Source organism: Lithobates pipiens, unplaced genomic scaffold (genome assembly GCF_037356315.1).
Source record: "Lithobates pipiens isolate NorthernLeopardFrog02 unplaced genomic scaffold, aLitPip1_a1.2 Scaffold_16, whole genome shotgun sequence".
Classification (NCBI taxonomy): domain Eukaryota; kingdom Metazoa; phylum Chordata; class Amphibia; order Anura; family Ranidae; genus Lithobates; species Lithobates pipiens.
In genome coordinates, this window is record NW_027507748.1 from 323,661,887 (window position 1) to 323,680,625 (window position 18,739).

Consider the following 18,739-nt stretch of genomic DNA (forward strand, 5'->3'; position numbering starts at 1 on the left):
AAGAAGTGCTATAAAGTGTAGAGGATGCCACCACCAATAATAACTCTGGCCGCTTACCAGAACCATAGGTCCCTATTATATGGGACCTAAAAACGCATAGATTGATCTTCAGGATTGACACTCAGGATAGCAGACAGGAAATCTCTCGCCCCCAGCAGTGTGATGTCAAACAGCGATAAACAATTCCATATAGAAAAAGAGAAATGCTCCCATAGCGTAAAACCTTAATAATTTATTTGTATAGTGTATATTAATTTTTGAGCTCATATATGATATTTATTTCATCATGATATTTGGAATTTGATTTTCATTCATTTATTTATTTTTTATTTTTGGATATAGGTGTCTTTTGTTATTCACGTTCTTTATCTGATATTGTTTGCACCTCTAATTTCGATTAGATTAGTATCAGTTTTTTTGATCACAGTTTTATACATAAATCTTTTTTAGCACAGCTCTTTATATCTGTTAAAATGAAAGTTATTTGCTGGATTGGCTTTTTTAAATCAATTGCTAATCTTTCTCAGCATGTTGTGCACAGTCCAATGCATGCATCTGTTCACATAGGGTTTCTTTGCATACTAAGGTTAAGTATATATTGTGGCAGCTCTTTTCCCAACAACCACCATCAAATGTTTTTGGATACCACTGAGCTTATAAGGAAACCTGTCAACACAAAATGATGATCTACTGTATATTCTTGTTTTTCAGATAGTAGTCACCTCAAGGCATGGCTGTACTTTATACCTGTTGACAACTTTTTTCCTGGTTGCTAAAGTGGTTCTAAAGTCAGAAGGTTTCTACCTTAATGCATTTTCTGCATTAAGGTAAAAAAACCTTCTGCAAGCAGCTTCTCCCCCCAGCCCCCTTATACTAACCTGAGCTTGATCCCGATCCAATGGGGTGCACATAAGAAATGGATATCCCGGCTCTCTCTCTCTTGATTGGCTCAGTGACAGCAGAGGGAGCCATTGGCTCCTGATGCTGTCAATCACAGCCAGTGAGAAGGGAGCAGGGGCAGGGGCGAGCCACGCTCTGTGTGTCATGAGCACACTAGAGCAAGTGGCTTTGTTATGGGGGCACTCAGAAGGGGGAGGAGCCAGGAGCTCCAGCGGTTACCCAAGAAAAGAATGATTGGTGCTGCTATGTGCAAAACCATTGCACAGATTAGGTAAGTATAACATGTTTGATACTTTTGTAGCACTACCCCCCGCAGGGGCTGCTGGTACCTGGCTCTCCTTCTCCTGCACAGCCAGGCAACATGCATTCTCCACTTGCAAACAGACACAAGAAGGCAGTCCCTTGGCTTTGTTTTTATGTTTTATTAGGGGTAACAACTTAGATGGGTGAAGGGATTCACGGGATGCCCAAATTGAATCAAAAACTACAACAGGGGACAACTTCCTTGCTCTATGCAAAAGATCCTGGACCACTGTAATTCCTGTACATACACAAAGTTCTTAGTGGATTTAGTTGCAAAAGTCTGTTACAGACTAGGAGGTCTCAGCCCCTCTTGGATATAGCACATGAAAACCTGAGGCAGACTGCATGCAGGAGTGTATCCTCAAATTGGGTAGGTATCCCTGGCATCTGGTGCTCAAAATTTTTGGGAGGCACAAACAAACTGAAAAAGAAACTGTTAGTAATGCAGGGCTGTAAATAGTCATGTATCAAGTGATTATGTATCATTACTGCTAGATAAAACTGTGCCCATCATATGCAGCCTCACTGTGCCCATCATTTGAAGCCTCACTGTGCCCGTTATTGCAGCCACTGTGCCCATCAATTGCAGCCTCACTGTGCCCATAAACTGCAGCCTCACTGTGCCCATCAGATGCAGCCTCACTGTGTCCATAAACGACAGCCTTGCTGTGCTCATCAAATGCAGCCTTAGCCCTTGTACACACGCTCAGACATTCCGACAACAAAATCCGTCGGATTTTGTCCGAAACTGGTGTTGCATACACATGGTCGGACAAAGTTGTTGGAAAATCCGATCGTTCGTAACGTGATGACGTCATTTAGTTACGACGGGACTACGTTCAGGCTAGTAGCCAATAGCTTTGGTCTAGGAATTTGATCTGAGCATGCGTGGCACTTTGTCCGATCGGAATTCTCTACAAACGATCGGACAAAGTCCGATCGGATCATGTTGTCGGAAAAATTTTATATCCAGCTCTCAAACTTTGTTGGTTGGACATTCCGACGGAAAAAGTCAGATGAAGCCCACACACGGTCGGATTATCCGACAACGCGGTCCGATCGGACATTTTCCCGTCGGAATTTCCGACCTGTGTACAAGGGCTTACTGTGCCCATCAAATGCAGCTTCACTGTGGCCATCAATATCAGCCTCCCTGTACCATCAATTGCAGCCTCACTGTGCCCGTTAATTGCAGCCTCACTGTGCCCATCAATTGCAGCTTCACCGTACCCATCAAATGCAACCTCACTGTGCCCATCAAATGCAGCCTCACTGTGCCCATCAAATTCAGTCTCACTGTGCACATCAATTGCAGCCTCACTGTGCACATCAATTGCAGCCTAACTGTGCCTGTCAAATGCAGCCTCACTGTGCCCCTTAAATGCAGCCTCACTGTGCCCATCAAATACAGCCTCACTGTGCACATCAATTACATCCTCACTGTGCACATCGTTGCAGCCTTACAGTGCCCGTCAACTGCAGCCTCACTGTGCCCGTCAACTGCAGCCTCACTGTGCCCGTCAAATTCAGCCCCACTGTGCCCATCAATTGTAGCCTCACTGTGCCCATCAAATGCAGCTTTACTGTGCCGATGAAATTCAGCCTTACTGTGCCCATGAAATTCAGCCTCACTATGGCCATCAATTAGAGTCTCACTGTGGCCATCAATTACAGCCTCACTGTGCCCATCAAATGCAGCCTCATTGTGCACACAAATTGCAGCCTCACTGTGCCCATCAAATGCAGCCTTATTGTGCACATCAAATGCAGCCTTATTGTGCACATCAAATGCAACCTCACTGTGCCCATCAAATTCAGCCTCATTGTGCCCATCAAATACAGCCTCGCTGTGCACATCAATTACATCCTCACTGTGCATATCAATTGCAGCCTCACTGTGCCCATCAACTGCAGCCTTACTGTGCATGTCAACTGCAGCCTCACTGTGCCCATCAGATGCAGCTTCACTGTGCCCATCATTTGCAGCCTCACTGTGCCCATTATTGCAGCCACTGTGCCTATCAATTGCAGCCTCACTGTGCCCATCAACTGCAGCCTCACTGTGCCCATCAGATGCAGCCTCACTGTGTCCATAAACGACAGCCTTGCTGTGCTCATCAAATGCAGCCTTAGCCCTTGTACACACGCTTAGACATTCCGACAACAAAATCCGTCGGATTTTGTCCGACGGATTTTGTCCGAAACTGGTGTTGCATACACATGGTCGGACAAAGTTGTTGGAAAATCCGATCGTTTGTAACGTGATGACGTAATTTAGTTACGACGGGACTACGTTCAGGCTACTAGCCAATAGCTTTGGTCTAGGAATTTGATCTGAGCATGCGTGGCACTTTGTCCGATCGGAATTCTCTACAAATGATCGGACAAAGTCCGATCGGATCGTGTTGTCGGAAAAATGTTATATCCAGCTCTCAAACTTTGTTGGTCGGACATTCCGACGGAAAAAGTCAGATGAAGCCCACACACGGTCGGATTATCCGACAACGCGGTCCGATCGGACATTTTCCCGTCGGAATTTCCGACCTGTGTACAAGGGCTTACTGTGCCCATCAAATGCAGCTTCACTGTGGCCATCAATTTCAGCCTCACTGTACCATCAATTGCAGCCTCACTGTGCCCGTTAATTGCAGCCTCACTGTGCCCATCAATTGCAGCTTCACCGTACCCATCAAATGCAACCTCACTGTGCCCATCAAATGCAGCCTCACTGTGAAAATCAATTGCAGCCTCACTGTGCCCATCAAATGCAGCCTCACTGTGCCCATCAATGGCAGCCTCACTGTGCCCATCAAATTCAGTCTCACTGTGCACATCAATTGCAGCCTCACTGTGCACATCAATTGCAACCTCACTGTGTACATTGCAGCCTAACTGTGCCTGTCAAATGCAGCCTCACTGTGCCCCTTAAATGCAGCCTCACTGTGCCCATCAAATACAGCCTCACTGTGCACATCAATTACATCCTCACTGTGCACATCGTTGCAGCCTCACAGTGCCCGTCAACTGCAGCCTCACTGTGCCCATCAAATTCAGCCCCACTGTGCCAATCAATTGTAGCCTCACTGTGCCCATCAAATGCAGCTTTACTGTGCCGATGAAATTCAGCCTTACTGTGCCCATGAAATTCAGCCTCACTATGGCCATCAATTAGAGTCTCACTGTGGCCATCAATTACAGCCTCACTGTGCCCATCAAATGCAGCCTCACTGTGCCCGTCAACTGCAGCCTCACTGTGCCCATCAAATTCAGCCTCACTGTGCCCATCAAATGCAGCTTTACTGTGCCCATGAAATTCAGCCTTACTGTGCCCATGAAATTCAGCCTCACTGTGGCCATCAATTACAGCCTCACTGTGGCCATCAATTACAGCCTCACTGTGCCCATCAAATGCAGCATCATTGTGTACATCAATGTCCGCTTCACTGTGCCCATCAAATGCAGCCTTGTTGTGCACATCAAATGCAGCCTTATTGTGCATATCAAATGCAACCTCACTGTGCCCATCAAATTCAGCCTCATTGTGCCCATCAAATACAGCCTCGCTGTGCACATCAATTACATCCTCACTGTGCATATCAATTGCAGCCTCACTGTGCCCATCAACTGCAGCCTTACTGTGCATGTCAACTGCAGCCTCACTGTGCCCATCAGATGCAGCCTCACTGTGCCCATCAATGGCAGCCTTGCTGTGCCCATCAAATGCAGCCTTACAGTGCCCATCAAATGGAGCCTCACTATGGCCATCAATTTCAGCCACACTGTACCATCAATTGCAGCCTCACTGTACCCGTTAATTGCAGCCTCACTGTGCCCATCAATTGCAGCTTCACCGTGCCCATCAAATGCAACCTCACTGTGCCCATAAAATGCAGCCTCACTGTGCACATCAATTGCAGCCTCACTGTGCCCATCAAATGCAGCCTCACTGTGCTCATCAATGGCAGCCTCACTGTGCCCATAAAATGCAGCCTCACTGTGCACATCAATTGCAGCCTAACTGTGCCTGTCAAATGCAGCCTCACTGTGCCCCTCAAATGCAGCCTCACTGTGCCCCTCAAATGCAGCCTCACTGTGCCCATCAAATACAGCCTCACTGCGCACATCAATTACATCCTCACTGTGCACATCGTTGCAGCCTCACTGTGCCCGTCAACTGCAGCCTCACTGTGCCCGTCAACTGCAGCCTCACTGTGCCCCTCAAATTCAGCCTCACTGTGCCCATCAAATGCAGCTTTACTGTGCCCATGAAATTCAGCCTTACTGTGCCCATGAAATTCAGCCTCACTGTGGCCATCAATTAGAGCCTCACTGTGGCCATCAATTACAGCCTCACTGTGGCCATCAAATGCAGCAGCATTGTGCACATCAATGGCCGCTTCACTGTGCCCATCAAATGCAGCCTTGTTGTGCACATAAAATGCAACCTCACTGTGCCCATAAAATGCAGCATCACTGTGTCCATCAAATGCAGCCTGACTGTGCCCATCAAATGCAGCCTCACTGTGCACATCAATTACATCCTCACTGTACATATCAATTGCAGCCTCACTGTGCCCGTCAACTGCAGCCACACTGTGCCCGTCAACTGCAGCCTCACTGTGCCCATCAAATGCAGCCTCACTGTTCCCATCAATTGCAGCCTCCCTGTGCCCATCAAATGCAGCCTTACTGTGCCCATCAAATTCAGCCTCACTGTGGCCATCAATTGCAGCCTCACTGTGCCCATCAAATGCAGCCTCATTGTGCACATCAATTGCAGCCTCAATGTGCAAGTCAATTGCAGCCTCACTGTGCCCATCAAATGCAGCCTCACTGTGCCCATCAAATACAGCCTCACTGTAATGGTAAAATTCGCACTTTTCAAGAACTAAGGAACAAAAGAGAGGTGTTAGATATAAATTGGTAGCGGTATATAAATTGGTAGCGTTATGTGGAATCCCTCCCCCAGCCGATCAGGTCAGAAGATCCACTAGAGTGGCTATGTGTGACATCTGATGGAAGGAGAGGGATCTCGAAGATATATAAAATTTTGAATGGCCTTAAAATTACGGCGCCCCCTCCTTATATTAGAAAATAGGATGAAGGGTTTGGGACAGGGAGTACGGAAGGCAGAGGTATATAAAATATTAAGGATGCCGCACGCGACATCATCAGATGTTAGTACATTGGAAATGAACTATTAGCCCTTGTACACACGGTCGGACATTCCGGCAACCAAATCCGATGGATTTTGTCCGACGGATTTTGTCCAAAACTGTTGAATACACACGGTCGGACAAAGTTGTCGGAAAATCCGATTGTACATAACGTGATGATGTTATTTAGTTAGGACGGGACTACGTTCAGGCTAGTAGCCAATAGCTTTGGTCTAGGAATTTGATCAGAGCATGCGTGCCACTTTGTCCGTCGGAGTAGGCTACACATGATCGGAGTATGTCCGATCGGAGCATTTTGTCGGAAAATTTTACCGGCAAGTTGGAAAAGTTGGTCCGTCGGATATTCCGACGGAAACAGTCCGATGGAGACCACATACAGTCAGAATATCCAACAAAACGGTCCGATAGGACACATTCCGTCGGGAATCTCCGACCGTGTGTACAAGGGCTAAGTGTATGGCGCGGTGGTACTTAACACCAGATAGATTATCTCAATTTGAGAGAGGGGCCTCTAATCTATGCTGGAGGGGATGTCCAGAAATTGGAACTATGTTCCATATTTGGTGGACTTGTCCTAAAATCAAAGTATTCTAGAAAGGAATACTATCAATAATAGAAGAAATTGTGGGTCTTAAAATCCCGGAAGAGCCAAGGGTATGCCTGCTCCATGGGATAAGTATGCCCATAAAAAAATATAGGAGAACACTGATACCAGCTTTCCTAAATGCTGCAAAGAGCTTAATCCCCCGCCAGTGGAAAGATCCAGAGAGCCCCTCCCTGAAGAGTTGGTTTCGCAAAATTAATCAGATTTACAATCTTGAGTCTTTAAAGTATAGCGCAGAAATAGGAGAATTTGGGTTCAAAAAAAGATGGAAGGATTGGGTTGAATACAAGCAATCATCGAGATACGCAGATAGGATGTTTGATGTACCACAGGATGACCATGGATAGAAACGGAAAAAGAAAAGAGTACGTTTGCCCTTTTGGGAGGGGGGGGGGGTGATGAATTGAGTTACAGTTACAGGGGATAACTTTTTTAAATCTATGTTATTTCTAAATGGGCGTGTTTGTAGCCCTTAATTAAATAACGGAATAGGTGTGGAAAAAAAAAATCTTTTTTGATATATTCAAGGATTAAATGCTACAATGATGTTGAAAGATGCAGAGACAACAATGAACGATAGAGTTAACTTAGGTCTCTCTAAAGCAGGGATCCTCAAACTACGGCCCTCCAGCTGTTGCAAAACTACACATCCCATGAGGCATTGTGCAGCTCTGACATTCACAGACATGACTAGGCATGATGGGAATTGTAGTTCCTGAACAACTGGAGGGCCGTAGTTTGAAGACCCATGCTCTAAAGTGTTCACTGAAGTAGCAGGAAAAAAAAATACAGCCTCACTGTGCCCATCAAATGCAGCCGCACTGTGCACATCAATTGCACATCGCTGTGCCCGTCATTTGCAGCCTCACTGTGCCTGCCAAATGCAGCATGACTTTGCCTATCAATTTCTGCCTCACTGTGCCCATTAAATGCAGCCTCACTGTGCCCATTAATTGCAGCCTCACTGTGCAAGTAAGTTGCAGCCTCACTGTGCCCATCATATGCAGACCCACAATGCCCCAGCCATGTTCATTGCACAAACTTGCAGGGTAGTTGTGGTGCACCCTATTCATGGGGAAATGCCATTTAATTTTTGCCATTAAACAGCACTGAGTGCCTGCATCTCTTTTCAGGTGGGCTGGTTGGGGTGGTACAACTTCAGCTCAACTGCCTCCTTGTACTGCCCCTCCCAGCTGTGTGAATAGGCCCCTAAGGTCTTCTTCACAAGTGTGATCTCAGATCTGTCCATTCCTCTCTAGGGGTCCACATACTGACTGTCTGCCTGATACCCTTTCCATCCCAGATTACTTTCTATCTCTTTTACCTGTTCAGTATCTTCTCTGCACTCATTTAAGGTATCCAAAGAATAGATGATTCCTTTTATTATTTAATTCCTAGTATGCCCACCTTAAATGAATACAGAGAATGTACTGAGCTGCTGAACAGGTAAAAGAGATAAAAAGTAATGTGGGATGGAAAGGGTGTGAGTCAGTGATGGGAATGGTCAGATCTGACACCAGAGGATGCAGGGTGTGTGTGAATAGTGAAGATACATATAATGGGAGGGCAAACAATAGAAAGTGATAGAGGGGGAGGATTGGTGTGATAGGGAAGGTGTATAGACTTCCATTACATGGAGAGAGGGGGAAGTAAAGTTGGAGGTGAAAGGTGCTGCTGTAGCAGGAGTCAGGGCGGTGACAGTAGCATAGCAGGTGCCCCTTCCTCCCCCCAGCTCGGGCCCTGCATGTACTGTACCTTCTTTGCGTGTTTCCAGGGATCCCTCTGTTTGCACTGCTGGCTGCCGAGTCTGTCACAGGGAGATGGATGGAGGACCTAGACTGCTACCTCTGACTGCTACACGGACCTGAGCCTGCAACCGTTTGGCTGATTCCCTCAGCACTTACTAGCTAAAGGAGGCAGGCAGTGTGTGAGCCAATTCACCTCTCTGCCAGCAGCACAGGGACTGAGAGAGCCTGGACTTTAAACTTACTATTGGCAAATGCAGCCAGTGTAAATCCGCATTGGAGCCGAAATAGAAAAAATAGTCCCTCCAGTTACAGTCTCCCCGGCTCTCCCGATGAACTGATGCACCCCCCCAGCCATGGGGTCCCCCCTTATCAGCAGCCATGGATAGAGCACTGGATGGATGGCCAGGTCATCACCTTCCTGTATGCAGGCTGGGCAACGATTGCCCTGGGCACTCCACTGTCCAATTCTGTGTTCTCCAGGCTAGGTAGCAACAGGCGTGGAGGTGTACAGGAGTGTCTGATAGCCGGCCACCAGACTCAGAGAGGCTCAATCCTTGAGTTCCACCACCATGGGACCTGGAAAAGTTGACTAGCGAGACCGGAAGTGAAGCAGTTCAGCTAAAATCACCACCCTATATCCTCCACAGCTCTGCCAATCACAAAGAATAATTGTATAGTGGGAGTGTTGGGGCACACGGCTCTGCGCCCTGAAGAAATGTTAAAGGAAGCCAATCAAGCTTCCCAGCTGCAATCACATGATTGCAGAAACGTCATGCTTCCCATAGACACCTGTGTGTCCAGCACCCGCAGACACTTAAAGGAATTTTTTTTGCAATTTTTCTTATTATTTATTTTTTTGATTAATAGCTTTGGGGCGCGGCGCCCCTGCCCCCCCTTTTGACGCCACTGGTTGATATGCTCCCAGCTACACTGCTTGCAGGCACTACCATCCCCCCTGGCTGCTCTGAAAGTCTCCCTGGGCAAGGTAATATAAGGGCTAAGCACAAGAATGTCCTTTTAGAAAGCTTGCTAAATATGGCAATCTCTCCCCTCGAATGTCCCTGGGTGTGCTGATGTACTATGTGCTCCTTGCTCAAACTGATTTCCAGGCAAGATTCCACATCCAACCGCTCTGCTGAATGGATCCCCCTGAGCCAGCCCAATGCCATCCTGAAGCTGGGGTCTCCCCTAGACCTAGGAGACCCCTCCTAGGCCACCAACAGTCTCCTCAGCACTCCATCTTCCATCCGACTTCCCTGCTGCCATGACTCATGCAAATTTAAAGGGTTGACCTAGCCACCCTGCCAGGCCAGTATGCCTGGAGATTGGCTAGGTTCACCTAAGTATGCAGATCAAACCTCCTGGCCTCTGCCCACTAGCTTTTAAAAATTTCTCCAAATTTCCAGAACCAGGGGTAAGCACCAGAGACCTGCCTGTATAAGTCATCCAGTCTGACCTGCAATAAACCCTGACCCAGATTCCAGACTCACACTTACCATGAGTTAAATAAATGTCTCTGTACTTCTTCACTTGCACACTACAATCACTTTAAATTTATAGTTACTTTAAAAATGATAATTTCAGAGACTGTTTATTGAAAAGCAAAAGTCAGACTGTTTGGATTTTAACTCCTTCTTCTAATAAGGTCTCACATTTTAGCGTGAGGGCTGGTGGGAACTAACCCTAAATGGTTTCAAACTTGTATGTTTTTGAGTTGTGCATTTTTGTTCAATACAATTTGTTTAAAGCGGAATGAAACCCTCCTATCCTTAACAACCAAAGAAGCTTCTATCTTGAACCTGGTACACACACGGCAAATATCGGTCAGTATGAGCCGGTTCAACAGAAACCAGCGGGCATTCAGCCCCTGTGTACAGCAGCCTGTCTGATGGAAGCTGGTGGAATGCCTGACTTCTGTTAAATGGGCATGCTTAAAAAAAAAACTGCTGCTGATTGGTATCCAATCAGCGCTTGCAGTCAATGACTGCGAGTGCTGACCGGTGCATTTTGGAGGGGGGGGGCAGTCCCTCCATCAGAACACAATAGCACAGCAGGGAGACTATGTGATGTTAGTACAGTGAACGCCTCATCGCCAACATCTTCCCACCAGGTGCCGGTCTTCAGGTATCTCCTTTGGCCCGCACTGGATAAATTAACTCCTGTGCATGAACAGGATTCAGTCATCCCAACACAGGGGCCGTGTGTGTTCAGCTTACATGTCAGTCTGCAAAAGACTGCGAGCAGGCTGGTAGATGTATTTTACTGCAGAAGAGAAATTGCCTGTTCTCAGTCTGTTGTATAATGCCTTCAGTTCCGCTTTAATGCGTGTCTGTAAAAGAATGATTGGCTCACATGTGCACGTGTTACTTTTGGTAAAATTGGAACATTTGTACACTAGAACAATAGATATGTTTAATATTAACTTTAACAATAATGGACAGCTATATGTTAAAGGCCAGTCCATCTACCCCAAATATTAATCAATCTGGCTCGGCAGGCACTAGCAAATTGAATTAACCTGTAGAAGGGTAAAACGGAAATAGCTAAAAGCATCCAAGAAGTCGAAGATGGTGGATCAAAGGAAAAAAGGCCATACCTATGAATAAAATAAAAGCAGCAGTAAGTGATTTGACATTGTAATGCACCAAACCTTGTTCCATAAAGTCAATAATACACAGTTTAGCATCTATTATAATAGGAGGCCTAAAGTGTTAAAAACTGAGTAATTTTGTATACATTAAAGTGCTTATAAACCCTTCCATATACCCAGTGAAGTGACTGGCCTTAGGTGATACACAGAGATGAAACAAATCCTCCTACATATGTTGTACCTGTTTATCCACCGAACTCTTTCCCCTACATCAAATCAAAGTACCAAATTTACACAGGATCTCTAATCTTTGAAAAGCAGGGGGCAGGGAGCTGAACTTATATCAGGGACAACCCCCCCCCCCCCCCTTAGCACACAGAAACAGAGCTGAGGCTGTCAATCACAGACTGTGCCCTTCCTTGTCACCATTTTTCTCTTGGTGTCAGAAAAAACTCATCAGAAGTGACTCCTGCTTTTAGCAAAGGTACGAGGCAGCAGACAGAAATTACACTTATTGCTTTTGACTGAGACAAGCACACACTATAGAGGGATGTGCTTTTTTTATAATTCATGTCTGAGGTTTACATCCACTTTAAGACAGTTTGTTGTAATCCCAGAATATATGGTTGTCTGTAACAGAGGATAAATCACCACACTGACAAGTGTCACACTAAAGTAAACTCTTTTGTATAAAAAAAATGATATACAGGCATACTCCACTTTTAAGTACACAATGGGGTTTATTTACTAAAGCTGGAAAGTGCAAAATCAGGCTAATTTCTGCATAAAAACCAATGATCTTCTATCCCCAGCTTGTTCAATTAAGCTTTGGTAATAAAACCTGGAAGCTCATTGGTTTCTATGAAGAAGTGAGCCTGATTTTGCACTTTCCAGCTTTAGTAAATAAACCTCATTGTGTACTTAAAAGTGGGGTATACCTGTAGTGCATAGTAAAAGTAAGACTTCTCTTTTGCATAATTAATACCAAAATAAATTTTTTAGTATATATATATAAAAAAAAAACAAGTAACTCTACGACCAAATAAGATTTAATTTTAACCAAGTTGGTTAATGCCCCGTACACACGACCGGACTTTTCAACATCAAAAGTCTGACGGAATGATTCCGGCAGACTATTCGAACATGTGTGGGCTGCAGCGGACTTTTGATTTGCAAAAGTCTGACAGACTTTAGAAATGGAACATGTTTCAAATTTTTCCGACAGAACTCTGCCGGACCCAGAAATCCGCTCGTGTGTGTGCTAGTCTGACGGACTAAAACCGACGCTAGGGCAGCTATTGGCTACTGGCTATGAACTTCCTTATTCTAGTCCAGTCATACGTCATCACGTTCGAATCCGTCGGACTTTGGTGTGATTGTGTGTGGCCAAGTCCGTTCATTCGGAAAGTCCGTCAGAACTCTGTCAGAACTCCGTCAGAACTCCGTCGAAAGTCTGCCGGACTTAAGTCCTGTCGTGTGTACGCGGCATTAGAGATCATTTTTAATTGTTTGCTACGGTGGTTTACTGCACATCATCGTTGTTGTTTGTATAATAAAAATATATATAAAAATGTGTATTTTTTATTGTATTTCCACCTGTCCACAGCATGCTTGTTAAGAGCCTATGATGATATTAAAGGGTTAACAAAGAGTCCAGTTTATTGGCAGAGAGGATTTGGGTAAAAAACAGAGTGCCTGCTAAATGAATTTCTAGGCACAATAAGTGTTTAATCTGTGCTGCACTGATTGCTATACAGCAATAAGATTTAGCAGCCATATTGATAGCCACAGGGCAAATATGTAGTCTCCCACCCCAGAAGCTGCAAGGGGCTGAAGCTGCTGTGATAACCTTCTTCAGGCACGGGAGAGGAGCAGGTTCAGTGAAAGAGGACTACAAGCAGAAAAGAGCAGTGTTAGCTAATGCTGCCTCAGGCTCCACGCCTGCATTTTATCCCATTGATAAGGAACTCTGAAGGGCTGACTGCCCAAGGCAGGAGACAAGCTTAAACCTCTCTTTATATGTATGGCTGTGGGAATAGGAAATCAGGGAGGGTGGCGGAAGTAATGCCTCAGGTGATTTGGAAGGTAGCCCCTCGTTCACTTTTTGTTTCCTTTCTCTCAGTGAAATGTTTTTTTTTTTTTTCACAATTATCTTTTCAACCCATATGCAATGTTATTATGAATGACGTGTATTTATAAGAATACCACAATAGGCCTAATACATAAACAACTTGTACACACAATCAAGGCTGTATTATGAAGCGATGCTGCCTTAGGCGCCATGAGCTAATATGTCCGAAGATTTGTAACAAGCTCATTCTCTTCTATCAGACTCTACTTTTCTTCTATTTTATATTACATAGAAGAAATTACTAGTTAGAAAAAACAGCAAAATATAAACCAGCTAATTAAATTAAAGCAATAAAATGACCATAAATCATATTAATTTGAACAGCCATGGCAGTGTTATAACTGTGAAATATTCCTTTTGTGGAATCTATTTCACATTTTTTTTCCAAACCTACCAGTTTCCTTTTTTGTGGTGATCAGCCTATCACAATCCATAAACCATGCAAAGGGAACAAAATGGGAGCAGATAAAAGGTAAAGAAAAAATTTCCCCTGTTGCCCACAGGATTTCCACCTGTGTTGTAAGCTTTGGTTTGTTGCTTTGAAGGGTCTGTGTTTGTAGATGAAAAAAAATGTCCGCTTATGGCCCGTACACGCGTATCAACATCAGAAGGAAGAAGAAGAGAAGAAGGAGAAGAAGAAGGCGGCAGCGACAGCAACATAACCGGGCCAGCGCTAGTAAAAGAGCTGTAAGAAGAAAGCCGAGGCCCGGCAAGAAGAACCGAAAAATGTGAAAAGACCCCGAAGTCAGAAGAAGACCCTCAAAGTCAGAAGAAGACCCCCGGACGGCGGCAACGACGAAGAAGAAAGCCGGGCTCCTCCGCTAGTAAAAGAGCTAGCAAAAGACCAGACGATAGTGGAGGAGCTTGGCGAGAAGACCCCCTGAAGATGGAATAAGACCCCCGGAGCTGTCTAATAAAGTACTTTAAAAACCTGTGTTGTGTTTTTTTTATATACACTTTTTTCCCCAGGTGAATGGGTAGGGGTACATCATACCCTATACTCACTCACATAGGGTAGGGGGCCAGAATCTGGGGTCCCCCTTATTAAAGGGGGCTCCCGGATTCCGATAAGTCCCTGCCCACAGACCCCCCGACAACCAACGGCCAGGGTTGTCGGGAGGAGGCCCTTGTCCTCATCAACATGGGGACAATGTGCTTTGGGATGGGGGGGCCACAGGGCGCACCCCTTCCCCAAAGCCCCCACCCCCCATGTTGAGGGCACGCAGTCTGGTACGGCTCAGTAGGGGGGCACTCGCTCATCCCCACCCCCCATCCCCACCCCCTTTCCTGACCGGCCAGGCTGCGTGCTCGGATAAGGGTCTGGTATGAACTTTGGGGGGACCCCCACGCCGTTTTTTTGGTGTAGGGGTTCCCCTTTAAATCCATACCAGGTGATGGGGCTAGTGAGGTGTCAATCTCACCGATGGAGGCGGCAACATTGACTTCCTTCCTTTCCACATTCAAAATTAACGGACTTTTCTCCATGTGTGGGTAAGTCCGTTCATTTCAAAAGTCCGGTGGACTAGCACACAGACGGGCAGATTGTCCACCGGACTGCCGAGTACCGGACAATTTTGAGTCAAGACTAGTGTTGAAGACTTCTTTCAAAGTCCACATGACTTTTGGGAACAAAAAGTCCACTGAAGCCCACACACAGGCGGATTGTCCTATCGTGTGTCCTATCGTGTGTATGCGGAATTACAAAACCCACAACAGTAAAATCAGTCTGTATATGCAGCATAGCATGCTTGTTATACTCACTGTGGAACTTAATGGGTTAATCCTCTGCATTGTGTAAAAAGTCTGTTTTAACCTGCATAGATCCTCCTCCTCCTGCACTGTCTATCTGGGGAAGGCCAGCTAACACAGGCAGGATAGCTGACCTGCACATGCTCAGTTGTGTCTTTTATGGTGGAGAGAACAGTTTCTTGTTCACAGAGCTAGCCAGGTCACATGATATTGACATCACACATATGGGTGTGTATACAGGGTGCAGTGGAAAACTCCTCCTACCTGAACTCTTAGCACTGGAGAAACTGTACAGTTTATGATGGAACCGTGGTATACAGATCATCCAAAAAGGTATATAGTGGCAGTATTTTAATGTAAAAAGAAGATTTATAAGCTGTGGGCACTATGGGGGGGGGGGGGGTGGGGGCGGGGCACAGGTGAACTATTTTCATATTACTGGGTTTAGCAACGCTTTAAAGCAGAAGTTCACCCTAAAAGGGAAGTTCTGCTTTATGTCCGTTTAGCACATTTTCTTTTGGGGAGGGGGGGGGAGCACGCATCTATATTTCTCAGATACTTGTCCCCATTGTCAATTAAATTGACTAGGCAATTTCACCGGAAGTTCTCCCTTCCCACCCATAACTTCCTGGGACACAAGACAGGTCCCAGGAGGGCCCGTGCGGCTCATGCATGTGCAGTGGGAATTCGGCTGTAAAGCCGCAAGCAGTCACAGCAGGCTTCCCATAGTTAACATACCAGTGCTGGGGACTGAAAGACTGGTTAATAAATGGCCCTGGTGAGGATGAAGCTGGATTCTTGGACAAGTAAGTGTCTTTTTATTAAAAGCAGCTACAGTATTTTATTTAAACAGACTGAACAACCACTTTAACTGTCTTTAGATGGTGTCCCTGGTAAACATTTTTATCATTGTGGTTAGTCAAGCATCAGAATGTCTATAAGATTTTCCAGTCATAAACACTTTGGTAACACATGAATTTTTCTTGCAGAGCCAACCAAGGCAATGCATACCACGTTTCACTTCCTACCGGAAAACTATAGATGATAGAAGTAAATTTCTTGTCATACAATGTTAAGGGTCTGAACTCTTTGGTTAAGAGGTACAAATTGCTAAAGGAATTACAGCAGTATAGAGCAGAGGTGGTATTTCTGCAGGAGACCCACTTGTCTCAGGATACAAATATTAAACTATACTCGGTTAATTACCCAAACTGGCTATATGGGGATTCGCCGATAAAGAGGGCTAAGGGAGTGGCAATAGGGTTCGAGAAAGGTATAAAGTTCACATTGATGGATAGGATGACAGACCCTGAAGGCCGATACCTGTTTGTAAAGGGAAAATTAGGGGATAAGATTCTCACCCTAGCAAACGTATATTGCCCCAACAAAAACCCTATAAGATATCTGAAAACAGTATTGGGGAAGTTAGAGGATTTTAAGGTGGGGGATGTTGTCCTCGCAGGAGATTTAAACTTTTGTATGGAGCCATCTTGGGATAGTACGTCCCGGGCTAGGGGGTTAAATATGAAGGCACTGAAGATGATTAAACTTTGGATGAAACAACATAAAATGATGGATGTATGGAGGTTACAGCATGATAAAATAAAAGATTACACCTTTTTTTCCCCCGTGCACGGGACGTACTCCAGGTTGGATCATATACTGGTTGACCATAGGCTGTTGGATCTAGTGACGGAAACCAAGATAGGAATAGTTACACTGTCAGATCATGCTCCGGTGTCAATGAGGATGAGGATACTCGGAATGCAAAGGCTACCGTTCACGTGGCGCATGAACGAGAATCTCTTGCAGGACGAGAAAATTGCGGAGGCAGTATTAAAGGAAATTTAATTTTATTTTTCCGTTAATGATACAGAGGAAATTTCCGGTGCCACTTTGTGGGAGGCACATAAAGTATATATTAGGGGTATCCTCATCTCCATGGGCACAAGGAAAAAAAAGAAAGACTAGAAAAAATAGAAAATCTAAAAGAAGAGGTTTATAAACTAGAACAGGCCCATAAAAAATTAAGGGGGCAACAGCAGAAATATCTCCATCTATTGGTGACTAAGAGGGATGAACTTAAAGATATGATGGAACAGGAATCAAAGAGGACATTGGACAGGAGAACTAGAGAGAGATATTACCTGGGAAATAAAATAAGTAGACATCTAGCCAGACAGCTGAAAAGGAAGAGTGGGAATAATTTTATCGATAAAATACAAGACAAGAAAGGGAAGATGACCCATACATCCAGGGAGATATCGGAGGTGTTCAAGCAATATTACGAAGCTCTGTATAACTTAGGACAGAAAGGGGCAAAAGATTTAGGGAAAATAGACAAAATTAAAGAATTCTTGAATAAAGTGAAATTACCGAGTTTAGCTGAGAGCGATAGATGTAACTTAGACAGACCCATTACTGAAGAAGAGATCTATAAGGCTATGAAAGATACCGCCTCCGGTAAAAGCCCGGGACCCGGGATTTCGTATCTGAAAAAATACAAAGAGATCTTAGTCCCCAAGCTTTGCAAGTATATGAACGGCTTAGGTAGAGAATTCGGGATGGGAGGAGAGGCCCTGCGGGCCTCAATTACGGTGTTGCTAAAGGAGGGGAAGGACAGTACGCTTTGCTCTAGTTACAGGCCAATCGCCTTACTAAACGCTGACACCAAATTATTTGCCAAGGTCTTAGCATCGAGGCTGAAGGACAGGATGTCCGACCTGGTGCATCCGGACCAGGTCGGATTCATCCCTGAGAGGGAAGGTAGGGACAATGGAGTGCGTTCGTTGCTCCTACTACAGGCCTTAAAAACGAATGGGTCCCCAGGACTACTCCTGTCGATAGATGCGGAGAAAGCATTCGACAGGGTAGACTGGGGACTCATGTTTGAAACACTGAAAGTGCTGGGTCTTGGACCAAGAATGATCCAATGGATCAAGGTGCTATAAAATCACCCTCAGGCGTCGGTAAAAGTGAATGGGATGTCTTCCTCCCAATTTCAAATGGAGAATGGCACCAGACAGGGGTGCCCTTTGTCCCCACTTTTGTTTGTCCTGTCCTTGGAACCGTTACTGGCCTCCATCCGAGAGAACCCAGACATAAAAGGGATTAAGGTTGGAGAAGAAGAGCACAAACTCGCAGCATATGCGGATGATGTGTTGTTCTATATCTCCAACCCAAGGATCACGATTCCGAACTTGCTGAGGTTATTGGAAAAATATGGGGAAATCTCGAATTTAAAAATAAACCTCAATAAGTCCGAAGTCCTAAATATCAATATCAAGGGACAGGAAAAGGTAAGACTCCGGGAGGAATTTCGGTTTCCTTGGCGAAAGGAGATCAAATATCTAGGAGTCTACCTCTCCAATACTATCAAGAAAATCTATGTTAACAACTACATTCCATTATTAGAGGAAATTAAGAGAGAATTAAAAAAAATCTCAATAAGTCACCTCTCCTGGTTAGGGCGGATCAATGCGGTCAAAATGGTTTTGACCCCAAAGATTCTATATAAGTTCCAAATGTTGCCCATAT